Source organism: Oncorhynchus keta, chromosome 35, assembly GCF_023373465.1.
Source record: "Oncorhynchus keta strain PuntledgeMale-10-30-2019 chromosome 35, Oket_V2, whole genome shotgun sequence".
Classification (NCBI taxonomy): Eukaryota; Metazoa; Chordata; class Actinopteri; order Salmoniformes; family Salmonidae; genus Oncorhynchus; species Oncorhynchus keta.
The window spans coordinates 41,230,009-41,246,172 of record NC_068455.1 but is presented as its reverse complement, the minus strand read 5'-3'; the positions used below and the strand labels follow the sequence as shown (position 1 = coordinate 41,246,172).

The window sequence follows — 16,164 nt, the reverse complement described above, 5'->3', positions numbered from 1 at the left end:
TCAGGTAGTCCTGGGGCATGGTCCTAGGGCTCAGGTCAGTTGAAACTGGAGCAGCAGCATGGCCAGGTGGACTGGGGACAGCAAGGAGTCATCATGTCAGGTAGTCCTGGTGCATGGTCCTAGGGCTCAGGTCCTCCGAGAGAGAAAAGAAAGAAGGAGAGAATTAGAGAACACACACTTAGATTCACACAGGACACCGAATAGGACAGGAGAAGTACTCCAGATATAACAAACTGACCCGAGCCCCCGACACAAACTCCTGCAGCATAAATACTAGAGGCTGAGACAACTCCTCGTTACCCCACTTAAAACAAGACCTATTTCAACTCCTCGTTACCTTACTTAAAACAAGACCTATTTCAACTCCTCATTACCCCACTTAAAACAAAGCCTATTTCAACTCCTCATTATCCCACTCAAAGCAAGACCTATTTCAACTCCTCGTTACCCCACTTAAAACAAAGCCTATTTCAACTCCTCATTATCCCACTCAAAGCAAGACCTATTTCAACTCCTCGTTACCCCACTTAAAACAAGACCTATTTCAACTCCTCGTTACCCCACTTAAAACAAGACCTATTTCAACTCCTCATTACCCCACTTAAAACAAGACCTATTTCAACTCCTCGTTACCTTACTTAAAACAAAGCCTATTTCAACTCCTCATTACCCCACTTAACACAATACCTATTTCAACTCCTCGTTACTCCACTTAAAACAAGACCTATATCAACTCCTCATTACCCCACTTAAAACAAGACCTTTATCAACTCCTCGTTACCCCACTTAAAACAAGACCTATTTCAACTCCTCGTTACCCCACTTAAAACAATACCCATTTCAACTCCTCGTTACCCCACTTGAAACAAGACCTATTACAATTCCTCATTACCCCACTTAACACAATACCTATTTCAACTCCTCGTTATCCCAATTACAACAAGACCTATTTCAACTCCTCTATACCCCACTTAAAACAAGGCCTATTTCAACTCCTCATTATCCCACTTAAAACAAGACCTATTTCAACTCCTCGTTACCCCACTTAAAACAAGGCCTATTACAACTCCTCATTATCCCACTTAAAACGAGACCTATTTCAACTCCTCGTTACCCCACTTACAACAAGACCTATTTCAACTCCTCGTTACCCCACTTAAAACAAGGCCTATTTCAACTCCTCATTATCCCACTTAAAACAAGGCCTTTTTCAACTCCTCGTTACCCCACTTAAAACAAGACTTATTACAATTCCTCGTTACCCCACTTAACACAATACCTATTTCAACTCCTCGTTATCCCACTTACAACAATACCTATTTCAAGTCCTCGTTACCCCACTTAAAACAATACCTATTTCAACTCCTCTTTACCCCACTTAACACAATACCTATTGCAACTCCTCGTTACCCCACTTAAAACAAGACCTATTTCAACTCCTCGTTACCCCACTTAACACAATACCTATTTCAACTCCTCATTACCCCACTTAACACAAGACCTATTTCAACTCCTCTTTACCCCACTTAAAACAAGGCCTATTTCAACTCCTCGTTACCCCACTTAAAACAAGACCTATTTCAACTCCTCGTTACCCCACTTAACACAATACCTATTTCAACTCCTCGTTACACCACTTAAAACAAAGCCTATTTCAACTCCTCGTTACCCCACTTAACTCAATACCTATTTCAACTCCTCGTTACTCCACTTAAAACAAGACCTATATCAACTCCTCGTTACCCCACTTAAAACAAAGCCTATTTCAACTCCTCATTATCCCACTTAAAACAATACCTATTTCAACTCCTCATTACCCCACTTGAAACAAGACCTATTACAATTCCTCATTACCCCACTTAACACAATACCTATTTCAACTCCTCGTTATCCCACTTACAACAAGACCTATTTCAACTCCTCGTTACCCCACTTAAAACAAGGCCTATTTCAACTCCTCATTATCCCAAAAACAAGACCTATTTCAACTCCTCGCCTATTTCAACTCCTCATTATCCCACTTAAAACAAGACCTATTTCAACTCCTCGTTACCCCACTTACAACAAGACCTATTTCAACTCCTCGTTACCCCACTTAATACAATACCTATTTTAACTCCTCGTTATCCCACTTAAAACATAACCTATTTCAACTCCTTGTTACACCACTTAATACAATACCTATTTTAACTCCTCGTTATCCCACTTAAAACATGACCTATTTCAACTCCGTTACCCCACTTAAAACAAGACCTATTTCAACTCCTCTTTACCCCACTTAAAACAAGACCTATTTCAACTCCTCGTTACACCACATAACACAATACCTATTTTAACTCCTCATTATCCCACTTACAACAAGACCTATTTCAACTCCTCGTTACCCCACTTAATACAATACCTATTTTAACTCCTCGTTATCCCACTTAAAACATGACCTATTTCAACTCCGTTACCCCACTTAAAACAAGACCTATTTCAACTCCTCATTACCCCACTTAAAACAAGACCTATTTCAACTCCTCATTATCCCACTCAAAGCAAGACCTATTTCAACTCCTCGTTACCCCACTTAAAGCAAGACCTATTTCAACTTCTCGTTACCCCACTTAAAACAAGACCTATTTCAACTCCTCGTTACCTTACTTAAAACAATACCTATTTCAACTCCTCGTTTCCTTACTTAAAACAAAGCCTATTTCAACTCCTCGTTACCCCACTTAACACAATACCTATTTCAACTCCTCGTTACTCCACTTAAAACAAGACCTATATCAACTCCTCATTACCCCACTTAAAACAAGACCTTTATCAACTCCTCGTTACCCCACTTAAAACAAGACCTATTTCAACTCCTCGTTACCCCACTTAAAACAATACCCATTTCAACTCCTCGTTACCCCACTTGAAACAAGACCTATTACAATTCCTCATTACCCCACTTAACACAATACCTATTTCAACTCCTCGTTATCCCAATTACAACAAGACCTATTTCAACTCCTCTATACCCCACTTAAAACAAGGCCTATTTCAACTCCTTATTATCCCACTTAAAGCAAGACCTATTTCAACTCCTCGTTACCCCACTTAAAACAAAGCCTATTTCAACTCCTCATTATCCCACTTAAAACAAGACCTATTACAATTCCTCGTTACACCACTTAACACAATACCTATTTTAACTCCTCGTTAGCCCACTTAAAACAAGGCCTATTTCAACTCCTTATTATCCCACTTAAAGCAAGACCTATTTCAACTCCTCGTTACCCCACTTAAAACAAGACCTATTTCAACTCCTCGTTACCCCACTTAAAACAAGGCCTATTTCAACTCCTCGTTACCCCACTTAAAACAAGACCTATTTCAACTCCTCGTTACCCCACTTAACACAATACCTATTTCAACTCCTCGTTACCCCACTTAACGCAATACCTATTTCAACTCCTCGTTACTCCACTTAAAACAAAGCCTATTTCAACTCCTCGTTACCCCACTTAAAACAAGACCTATTTCAACTCCTCGTTACCCCACTTAACACAATACCTATTTCAACTCCTCATTACCCCACTTAACACAAGACCTATTTCAACTCCTCGTTACCCCACTTAAAACAAGGCCTATTTCAACTCCTCGTTACCCCACTTAAAACAAGACCTATTTCAACTCCTCGTTACCCCACTTAACACAATACCTATTTCAACTCCTCGTTACCCCACTTAAAACAAAGCCTATTTCAACTCCTCGTTACCCCACTTAAAACAAGACCTATTTCAACTCCTCGTTATCCCACTTAAAACAAGACCTATTACAATTCCTCGTTACCCCGCTTAACACAATACCTATTTCAACTCCTCGTCATCCCACTTACAACAAGACCTATTTCAACTCCTCGTTACCCCACTTAAAACAAGGCCTATTTCAACTCCTCATTATCCCACTTAAAACAAGACCTATTTCAACTCCTCGTTACCCCACTTAAAACAAAGCCTATTTCTACTCCTCATTATCCCACTTAAAACAAGACCTATTTCAACTCCTCGTTACCCCACTTAAAACAAGACCTATTTCAACTCCTCGTTACCCCACTTAATACAATACCTATTTTAACTCCTCGTTATCCCACTTAAAACATAACCTATTTCAACTCCTTGTTACACCACTTAATACAATACCTATTTTAACTCCTCGTTATCCCACTTAAAACATGACCTATTTCAACTCCGTTACCCCACTTAAAACAAGACCTATTTCAACTCCTCTTTACCCCACTTAAAACAAGACCTATTTCAACTCCTCGTTACACCACATAACACAATACCTATTTTAACTCCTCATTATCCCACTTAAAACAAGACCTATTGCAATTCCTCGTTACACCACTTAACACAATACCTATTTTAACTCCTCGTTAGCCCACTTAAAACAAGGCCTATTTCAACTCCTTATTATCCCACTTAAAGCAAGACCTATTTCAACTCCTCGTTATCCCACTTAAAACAAGACCTATTAAATATTCCTCATTACCCCACTTAACACAATACCTATTTCAACTCCTCGTTATCCCACTTACAACAAGACCTATTTCAACTCCTCGTTACCCCACTTAAAACAAGGCCTATTTCAACTCCTCATTATCCCACTTAAAACAAGACCTATTTCAACTCCTCGTTACCCCACTTAAAACAAGGCCTATTTCAACTCCTCGTTACCCCACTTAAAACAAAGCCTATTTCAACTCCTCATTATCCCACTTAAAACAAGACCTATTACAATTCCTCGTTACACCACTTAACACAATACCTATTTTAACTCCTCGTTAGCCCACTTAAAACAAGGCCTATTTCAACTCCTTATTATCCCACTTAAAGCAAGACCTATTTCAACTCCTCGTTACCCCACTTAAAACAAGGCCTATTTCAACTCCTCGTTACCCCACTTAAAACAAGACCTATTTCAACTCCTCATTACCCCACTTAAAACAAGGCCTATTTCAACTCCTCGTTACTCCACTTAAAACAAGACCTATTACAATTCCTCGTTACCCCACTTAACACAATACCTATTTCAACTCCTCGTTATCCCACTTACAACAAGACCTATTTCAACTCCTCATTACCCCACTTAAAACAAGGCCTATTTCAACTCCTCATTATCCCACTTAAAACAAGACCTAAACAAATCATTTGATCCCACAGACTTGTTAAGGAGTTGTCACTTGGCATATCAGCCACATTAGTCATCCATTTCCCCCTATATGGATGTGTAAATCCTCATTGTACTGTATATTTAAGGCCTTGTAAGTAAGCATTTCACGGTAAGGTCTACAACTTGTTGTATTCGGTGCATGTGACAAATAGCATTTGATTTGATGATTTGATTTGGCTGTTAAGTTGAAAGACAGAGAAAACAGCCTCTGCCATTGAAAAACAAGTAAAATATGTTGCACCTGCTCTTTCAAATCAAATCAAATTAAATGTATTTATATAGCCCTTCGTACATCAGCTGATATCTCAAAGTGCTGTACAGAAACCCAGCCTAAAACCCCAAACAGCAAGCAATGCAGGTGTAGAAGCACGGTGGCTAGGAAAAACTCCCTAGAAAGGCCAAAACCTCAGAAGAAACCTAGAGATGAACCAGGCTATGTGGGGTGGCCAGTCCTCTTCTGGCTGTGCCGGGTGGAGATTATAACAGAACATGGCCAAGATGTTCAAATGTTCATAAATGACCAGCATGGTCGAATAATAGTAAGGCAGAACAGTTGAAACTGGAGCAGCAGCATGGCCAGGTGGACTGGGGACAGCAAGGAGTCATCATGTCAGGTAGTCCTGGGGCATGGTCCTAGGGCTCAGGTCCTCCGAGAGAGAGAAAGAAAGAAGGAGAGAATTAGAGAACACACACTTAGATTCACACAGGACACCGAATAGGACAGGAGAAGTACTCCAGATATAACAAACTGACCCGAGCCCCCGACACAAACTCCTGCAGCATAAATACTGGAGGCTGAGACAACTCCTCATTACCCCACTTAAAACAAGACCTATTTCAACTCCTCGTTACCCCACTTAAAACAAGACCTATTTCAACTCCTCGTTACCCCACTTAAAACAAGACCTATTTCAACTCCTCTATACCCCACTTAAAACAAGACCTATTTCAACTCCTCATTACCCCACTTAAAACAAAGCCTATTTCAACTCCTCATTATCCCACTCAAAGCAAGACCTATTTCAACTCCTCGTTACCCCACTTAAAACAAGGCCTATTTCAACTCCTCGTTACCCCACTTAAAACAAGACCTATTTCAACTCCTCGTTACCCCACTTAAAACAAGACCTATTTCAACTCCTCGTTACCCCACTTAAAACAAAGCCTATTTCAACTCCTCGTTACCCCACTTAAAACAAGACCTATTTCAACTCCTCGTTACCCCACTTAAAACAAGGCCTATTTCAACTCCTCGTTACCCCACTTAAAACAAGACCTATTTCAACTCCTCGTTACCCCACTTAAAACAAGACCTATTTCAACTCCTCGTTACCCCACTTAACACAATACCTATTTCAACTCCTCGTTACTCCACTTAAAACAAGACCTATATCAACTCCTCGTTACCCCACTTAAAACAAAGCCTATTTCAACTCCTCATTATCCCACTTAAAACAAGACCTATTGCAATTCCTCGTTACACCACTTAACACAATACCTATTTTAACTCCTCGTTAGCCCACTTAAAACAAGACCTATTTCAACTCCTCGTTACCCCACTTAAAACAAGGCCTATTTCAACTCCTCATTATCCCACTTAAAACAAGACCTATTTCAACTCCTCATTACCCCACTTAAAACAAGGCCTATTTCAACTCCTCATTATCCCACTTAAAACAAGACCTATTTCAACTCCTCGTTACCCCACTTAAAACAAGACCTATTTCAACTCCTCAATACCCCACTTAAAACAAGACCTATTTCAACTCCTCATTAATACAATACCTATTTTAACTCCTATCCCAAAAACAAGACCTATTTCAACTCCTTGTTACACCACTTAATACAATACCTATTTTAACTCCTCGTTATCCCACTTAAAACATGACCTATTTCAACTCCGTCATTAAAACAAGACCTATTTCAACTCCTCTTTACCCCACTTAAAACAAGACCTATTTCAACTCCTCGTTACACCACATAATACAATACCTATTTTAACTCCTCATTATCCCACTTACAACAAGACCTATTTCAACTCCTCATTACCCCACTTAATACAATACCTATTTTAACTCCTCGTTATCCCACTTAAAACATGACCTATTTCAACTCCGTTACCCCACTTAAAACAAGACCTATTTCAACTCCTCGCTACTCCACTTAAAACAAGACCTATTACAATTCCTCGTTACCCCACTTAACACAATACCTATTTCAACTCCTCGTTATCCCACTTACAACAAGACCTATTTCAACTCCTCGTTACCCCACTTAAAACAAGGCCTATTTCAACTCCTCATTATCCCACTTAAAACAAGACCTATTTCAACTCCTGGTTACCCCACTTAAAACAAGGCCTATTTCAACTCCTCGTTATCCCACTTAAAACAAGACCTATTTCAACTTTCAACTTAAAACAAGACCTATTTCAACTCCTCGTTACCCCACTTAAAACAAGGCCTATTTCTATTTATCAAAAACAAGACCTATTTCAACTCCTGGTTACCCCACTTAAAACAAAGCCTATTTCAACTCCTCATTATCCCACTTAAAGCAAGACCTATTTCAACTCCTCTATACCCCACTTAAAACAAGACCTATTTCAACTCCTCATTACCCCACTTAAAACAAGGCCTATTTCAACTCCTCATTATCCCACTTAAAACAAGACCTATTTCAACTCCTCGTTACCCCACTTAAAACAAGGCCTATTTCAACTCCTCGTTACCCCACTTAAAACAAGACCTATTTCAACTCCTTGTTACACCACTTAATACAAGACCTATTTTAACTCCTCGTTATCCCACTTAAAACATGACCTATTTCAACTCCTCGTTACCCCACTTGAAACAAGGCCTATTTCAACTCCTCGTTATCCCACTTAAAACAAGACCTATTTCAACTCCTTGTTACACCACTTAATACAAGACCTATTTCAACTCCTGGTTACCCCACTTAAAACAAGACCTATTTCAACTCCTCGTTACCCCACTTAAAACAAAGCCTATTTCAACTCCTCATTATCCCACTTAAAACAAGACCTATTTCAACTCCTTGTTACACCACTTAATACAATACCTATTTTAACTCCTCGTTATCCCACTTAAAACATGACCTATTTCAACTCCGTTACCCCACTTAAAACAAGACCTATTTCAACTCCTCGTTACCCCACTTAAAACAAGACCTATTTCAACTCCTCGTTACACCACATAACACAATACCTATTTTAACTCCTCATTAGCCCACTTAAAACAAGACCTATTTCAACTCCTCGTTACCCCACTTAAAACAAGACCTATTACAATTCCTCGTTACCCCACTTAACACAATACCTATTTCAACTCCTCGTTACCCCACTTAAAACAAGGCCTATTTCAACTCCTCATTATCCCACTTAAAACAAGACCTATTTCAACTCCTCGTTATCCCACTTAAAACAAGACCTATTACAATTCCTCGTTACCCCACTTAACACAATACCTATTTCAACTCCTCGTTATCCCACTTACAACAAGACCTATTTCAACTCCTCGTTACCCCACTTAAAACAAGGCCTATTTCAACTCCTCATTATCCCACTTAAAACAAGACCTATTTCAATTCCTCGTTACACCACTTAACACAATACCTATTTTAACTCCTCGTTAGCCCACTTAAAACAAGGCCTATTTCAACTCCGTATTACCCCACTTAAAACAAGGCCTATTTCAACTCCTCATTATCCCACTTAAAACAAGACCTATTTCAACTCCTCGTTACCCCACTTAAAACAAAGCCTATTTCTACTCCTCATTATCCCACTTAAAACAAGACCTATTTCAACTCCACGTTACCCCACTTAAAACAAGACCTATTACAATTCCTCTGTTTAAGCAACTATTTTAAACACCTCCAGACACAATCTTGGAGAGTACAATGTGTAAAATTACTCTGTTATGGTCTGTTAAAAGGCCATATTCTATTCAAATATGTATCATTTTTGGAATGACTCAGTTTTGGCATCGTGGTTGCATATCTAAAGGAACTCTTTATGAACGTATGATTAATGGGCTGTTTATAGCCTCCCACAGTGCCTAAATGTACAGTATCTTTATCTTCCACATGAACCAGATTTCCATTCAACCTTGTTACGTGAGTAAAGTATATGTTGGATAAAGAATGCCATAGCAGGCCTGATGGAAACAGCAACTGTATCAGTAAACGTTCCAAATGTCCACAAAACAAAATAAGATAAGATGGGCTCTTTTTGTGTCTGTAAAATGAATTATGCCAATAACCATCATATCGAAGTAAACTTCGAGTCACACGATGATAACTGGTGTGTGGTCCGACCACGACGACTCATGCAGTTTATTAGGCTACAGATGAAATAAGTTACGATAAACTTCACAGGGTGGTGAAAGTGGACAGTGATGAGCTTTGCTCCTTTCCAATAAATATCGACGGTCTTATTTTGGTGACATCATGATCGATGCTCGGCTGCCGTTTGACAAATGAAGACAATCTCGCCATTTTGTCCATAATCATCTCATCATGTCGGCTATACCGTCACTGTATCTGCGAGCTGTTGGCTACATTTAAATTGTATGTCAAATACGGTACATTGGAATTTAACCTCAAAAGTAATTTGTAAGTGCACTACGTTATCATGCACAGCCTTTTATCGATTTTGATGGATTTGATGTAAATACTTTTTAAAAAATTATTTACCTCCCACGTTTTATTTATTTTAATTTGAAATGTAACCTTCATTTAACTATGCGAGTCAGTTAAGAACAAATTCTTATTTACAATGACGGCCTACCTCCCATATCTCCAATGGGAACATGCAGATTTTGGAATATTTGCACAAAACTCTGTCGCCAGTTGGATGGAAACATACCTATTGATAATGATTAAGTGAAAGATTTCCTTGGATTATCCTCACACAAACACGCACACACACACAGTGGATGGTGACAGAGCATTTTATAGGAGGCCGTGAGTTGGTCAATTTGCCTGACTGGCTGTAATCGCCTGTCACGTTTGTGGTTGAATCCGAGCCGGAGGTGGCCATCCATGCAAGTGTTATTTTAGCGGCCTAGTGTTTTCCAGCCTTAGAGCCCTACCCATATTTACACAGCAAAGAGACGGCTTGGAGGACCAAAACAAATGGGCTCCTTCATGTTGTCTTTTGGTTTCCTCTTGGTCAGGAGTGACAGAGATTCACCGGATCTCTTATAGCAGCAGAGCTGCAAATAGATCTGTCTTTCTCTTGTTGCGGCTCATGGTGGCTCAGTTCTTGTCCTTTTCTTTCATTAATTCTTTTATTTCCAGCTTGAAGCTTTTTGCTAGTCGGTGATGGACGATTTTGCACCACTGGATTTTAGTGTCACGGTTAAATGTGTGTTTGCATGGCTAAATGTGTGTTTGCATGGCTATTAGTGGGGCCCAGTGATTGAGTCACACACTCTCCTGACCCCAGAGCAGCTCCCTCCCTCCCATCCCTCCTCCCTCCCCCGCCCTCCCCCTGTGACACACTATCATTTGGCTGATGAGAGATGTCTGCAAAGCATCATGGCTAACAACCTCATTTTTAGTTTGATGAAACCATTGTTATTAAGTTGTGTGTTCCATTAAATAATACTAAAACATGTTCTTTTTATACCATAGACATGGTCTGAAATATATACACTAATTGATAAACCGATCTTCACAATTTCAAAAACAGGAGTAGGGACATGGATGATATCCAGGACGTGGCGCCACTTCAACAGGTCTCGGTTTATACTGCACTGTGCACACATGACCTGCATCCTCATCTCCATCCCTTGGCCCAGTCTCATTACCAAGTAGCCCTTAATGACGACAGCAATATTGATCACAAGTAAGGGAAGTAGGGGAGCACTGTGGTAACTAGGACAGGAGAGGAACATTGCAACTATTTCCCTCTCCTTTATGCAGGTGGCTTTTCCCGTGGGTAAAGGCACTGATCAACTGACCCAAGCTAAGCGCTCGGGAAAAGTGAGGCAATTCGAGCGATTTAACCGGCACCGCATCAATTGTTAGAAGTTGTTGGTGCAGCAAAAAAATGATTGTGTCCATAGCTTATGTGTATGTGTTAGTGTTTCGATAGTATTTATACTGTTTGGCTAATGTAGGCATGTTAGGTCTTGCATGGCTAATGCAACTGTGTTAATGTATCACTCATGCTTTAATTGCTCGTCATTTACTTGAGCTCAATTAGCAAGAGAGATAATCAATAGGTGTTGATCAACACCGAGGTACACTTGCTCGTTTGACGGGGTTGGCCTGTAGACATGTGGGGGGGTAAGTACATAGCACAGTGGAGCTATAGGAAGCATGATCAACCACCGCTGTTGCTTCCTCGTTTATGGAAATGTATACAGTCGCTGTCCCCTCCACCACTGTCGACTGAGTATTGAACACTCTTCCTTCTAGCTACCTCTGGCCCATGCTTACGCTGTACAACGCAATGGTCTGCTGACTGCAGATTGCATAGGCTCCTGGGTGACACCGCAGGGCACATCCACATGCATGTCGTAGACCTGGTGCCCCTGGATCTTCTTCTCAAAACCTCTGCTGCTGTGGCGATAAGCTCCACTGCCTCGCCAAGCCCAGGTCGCATTCCTTTTGATCAGCCCCTAAAGTTCAATGGAGCATTGCCTTCATGCCTTCACCTTCTAGCCCCCACTGTCCTTAAGCCGGAACATGGGCTGCTCTCAGTCTCTGCCCTGCTCTCCGCTCCCATTGCTACAATAACAAAAGGAAATGAAGGTAGTTTTGTCAACTGCCACCTCATCTGGGGGGGTTAGCCAGTGATCCCAGCCAAATTAGCCCAGGCCTCAGTCGGAGTGTCTGTGGCTGGGTTGGGTTCCCCGCTGCTACGGCTCGGTGAGCGCAACACCGCAGAAGACATGTCTTTACCAATGGTTGTTTTTTTTTCATAGTTCCTACTTCTCAGCTAACAGCTAATTAAAGATTTATGCTAAGCTATGTGGCAACTCTGACAGATCAGTTACAAACAGTTGGTTTGTCAGATCTGTCCCACTTTTCAAGGCGTTGCCTTTATGGATCCTTCATAAGGTCTTCCTTTAAAGACCGGGATGACCCGCGAATGCAATTGAGTTTGCGGGTGATTCATGTCTCCCAGAGAAATCCATCCTAAAATTTAACCTCTTCATCTCTGGGCTGCTTCCGCCCTAAACCAATATAAGAACCTTCATTCTCCAAACTGCGGTCTGAATACAAACATGGCTATGTTTAAAAAACTCCCAAACACTTACCAGGCAACTGGCCTTTTCTGATTCCTGAAACCTGCAGGTTGCTTTCTCTGTCGACATTTGAGAGGAAGCCTGATTGATTTACTTCCTCTATGCCCCACAAAGCTCCGAGATGCAACAGTCTTGATCCTTTATAGCCGGTCGAAAGTGTAAATCATTTATTTTTGCTTTCTGTGTTATAAGTAGACTAGGGAATCTCAGAAGTGAAGGAAAGCGTTTTTTTCTGCTGTTGTTGAACAGAGGCTTTGCAGAACCGCTGCAGAAGACATGTCTTTGCAAATGGTTGTTTTTTTCATAGTTCCAACTTCTCAGCTAACAGCTAATTAAAGATTTATGCTAAGCTATGTGGCAACTCTGACAGATCAATTGCAAACAGTTGGTTTGTCAGATCTGTCCCACTTTTCAAGGCGTAGCCTTTGTGGATCCTTCACAAGGTCTGCCTTTAAAGTCCGGGATGACCCGCGAATGCAATTCAGTTTGCGGGTGATTAATGTCTCCCGGAGAAATCCATCCTAAAATTTAACCTCTTCATCTCTGGGCTGCTTCCGCGCTTAAACCAATATAAGAACCTTAATTCTCCAAATGAAGAGCAGACATGTTTAAAGACTAGAACACATGTGATGCGCTGTTTTGTTTGCCCTCATCACTCAGCCTCAGCGCGAGCCTAAGATAAATGTTTCCCATGCTAGAAGTATATTTATTTTCATTCCCGATTTAGCTCAGATTAAAAGCAGAGCAGCGGCACTATATTGCTTCAATCTCCTATCGTTGTTAGTGTGCAGCCCTGTCAACTCCCTGTGTGTGTGTGTTAGTGTGAGATTCTCCCTTATTTCATCTACACTAGGCTGCACATTATAATTAACCCTTTGGGGGCTGCATGGGGATGGTGGGTTACAGCTCTAAGTAATACTGCTGTTCCCCATCCCCGACTCCCCTTAACTGCTCAATCCCCCCACGCTCCCTCCCTTCTCCAATCCCATCTCGGGCTTTGGGAATTTCCTTTAGTCACACTCGGCTTGCCAGGTAAACAAGCCTGAATGGAGAAACGGGGAACAGAGTTTGACGAGAGCAAATAAAACAGGGGAGGATGCAAATGGATTTACTACTGAGAGCAACTCTCTTCCCCAGCTATAGGTGACACTCTGCTTGCTCAGCACTCTTGGTAATGAGTCCATCGCAAACCTCGGGAACTCAGGTGGCTTGTGGTGGAAAACTCGGAATCGGCAGAGTGGGAAGATTAGGAACTACTCCGGGAAGGAGGGATCGGGCTGCCGCACCAGTAATTCTCTGGAGCAGCGGTGTCAACTCTGACTGAGTCAGGATGTGAATGATAACAGTGCACTGTAACCCTCTCCTCCTCCCTTCTAACATGCCTCCCTCACTCTCTTCCAAATGATCTTCTGCTAACCCAGATCATAAGTTAAAAAACATGTCAACTGTTAAAGGCTGAGGAGTAAGGAGAGAAGGCCTTGTGTCTGTTATGTATACAGGAGAGGAGAGGGCTTACCAAAGCTTTAGCCTCATCCAAAGGCCCCAGTCCCCCTTTTAAAAGAACCCTTTCAGTCTCCAGGCAAGCTGACAGAGTAAAAACGAGGCCACCATAAACAGACTCTCCTGTTTTATGGCAAGGTGCTGTGCCAAAAAAGCTCCTGAGATTTTCATGCACCGTGCTAGGGAAATATGGATTGCATAGGAAATACTGGATAAGAGGGGAAAAGAAGCGAGAGAGAACGAAATGTATGTGCTGTTGACAGCATTCAGGTGTGTGCCAAGCAGGAAATCTATTTCCATTGATCTGGGAGTAAGGTTGAGGCAGAGGGATTGGGTCTACACAGCTCTCTTATTTTACCTTGGGCTGCATCAAGAGAGCTCTGATCACAGTTATAGCCCTCGTGTTAATTAAGGTGCTTTGACATTTCAACATTAGCCAATGCCTCATCATGGCACCCGCTCAACTCTTTTCTTAGATTTCTGAGAGGTTACCAGATAGACACAGCAGGCTGTAAAGGATATCCAAGAAAGGCCTTTCCAGGTGAACTCATGAGTACTGTTGGGCTTGGCTGGTTAGTTCCCAATGTGTCTCCCATTGATTCTGTGCACTGCGATGGGATCTAATCAGTTGATCTTCCCAGGCAGCATTAGCTGTTGTAATCCCAGGGTGTCATTAATGCCCACAGTGTCATTTGTTTTGTATTTATATATTGATCATATTGATTTCCCAGTATACAAATTATAACAAACACATTGATAGGTAAGGAATGAAAGTCAAGAGAGCTGGACTGGAGTTAATGATGTTAAAATTATCCTTTCCTATTTTTGTGCAAAGAGCAATATAACCCTTAAGCAGTGGAGGCTCCTCAGAGGAGGAAGGGGAAGACCATGCTAGTTAGGGAATTAAAAAAAAACTGAAACAAATGAAACATTTAAAAAGTTATCCTTTTTAGATAAAACTATACTAAATGTATCCACGGCACCAAATACCTGATTAAAACACATTATTTTGCAATGAAGATCAAATTAGTCTCAACAGCACCCTGTAGGGTAGCACCATGGTCTATCCGGAGGACAGCTATTTTCCATCCTCCTCTGGCTACATTGACTTCAATGCCAAACTTGAGAGGCTTGTGCTCATCACCCCCTTCCATAGACCTACATGGTAATTATGACGACTTCCGGAGGACGTCTTCCACCCAATCAAATATTTTGCCGTATAAACTGACATATTGTCCAATCAAAGAATCAGAGAATGAGCCTAGTAGTACACATGTGATTTAGAAGCCTGATGAGTTGGTGACATTGTTGGATAGATGGAGATTGAGATATTGAATAGTGATAGTTGAGCATTTTTAGGATATTATTAAATTCAAATAAATTTATTCAAACTCCAGGAGACGGAGGAAGTAGATTATATATTGTTTTCTAGCCAGCTACCAGATTGCAGTTTTCTCCGCCAGAATGACTCGCTAATGCCAACGACAATGTTGTAGATTCTTTGTTGAAGAACCCCTTTCATTGCCCACATCAGATTCAAGCTTCTGGGGAAAAGCTGCATCGATCATGTAATGGATGCGTATTCAAACTGTGAAACACAATGAGAAGGTAAGAAGAAACAGGGATACAGCATTTTTGGACATGTAAGAGTTGGCTTTAAGGGGGCACGTTGCTTTGTAAACAATGGCTCATTGTGGGACGAAGCAAAGGGGCACTATGAGAGGGAAAATTACGCTAACAAGGGCAACTGAAAGGAGCTTGCAGAGGTAATTGCACGTTATGATGCTTTACTTGCTGAGCATATGGACATTTCTACTGTTTTCTCTGGGATGTCTAAATCAATTTAGAACGATTTGATAGCTTCCTTTGCATCATCCATTAAAATTTACATTAAACGAGATGTTGACGCAGTGGATCTTTTATCATGGCAAATGGATAAATCAACAGACATCAGTTGTCACTCGCAGTTGTTAGTTATGTGAATGATTAGGGCTTTAACGCTTATTGGGATACTTTGATGTGCTTAGTGGGTGAGATGCGCAGTCTGTGTTTGACTTTGTGAGTTCTGAGATGTCTGAGATGAACTTCATGGAGAAATGTTTTGCTCAAACGTATGATGAGATGCTGTAAAATGGAATGTATCTGCTATTTTTATTTGCAGCTAAGTCCCCTCCTG

At 41.1% G+C, this 16,164-nt stretch overlaps 1 long non-coding RNA gene across 6 annotated transcripts; it reads right to left on the bottom strand.

Annotated features, from left to right (window-relative positions):
- Window positions 1-517: 517 nt before the first annotated feature.
- Window positions 518-6,426, bottom strand: LOC127915970 (uncharacterized). 6 transcript variants are annotated; one of them, XR_008093172.1, is made up of 4 exons: window positions 6,337-6,426; window positions 3,436-3,583; window positions 3,362-3,398; window positions 518-1,353 (listed from the first exon to the last, which is right to left on the bottom strand). It is a non-coding gene; the product is annotated as an uncharacterized LOC127915970 (long non-coding RNA). The 6 variants fall into 6 exon arrangements; XR_008093175.1 differs by lacking the exon at window positions 3,362-3,398 and adding an exon at window positions 1,576-1,612; XR_008093173.1 differs by lacking the exon at window positions 3,362-3,398 and adding an exon at window positions 1,428-1,464.
- Between the last annotated feature and the right edge of the window lie 9,738 nt (window positions 6,427-16,164).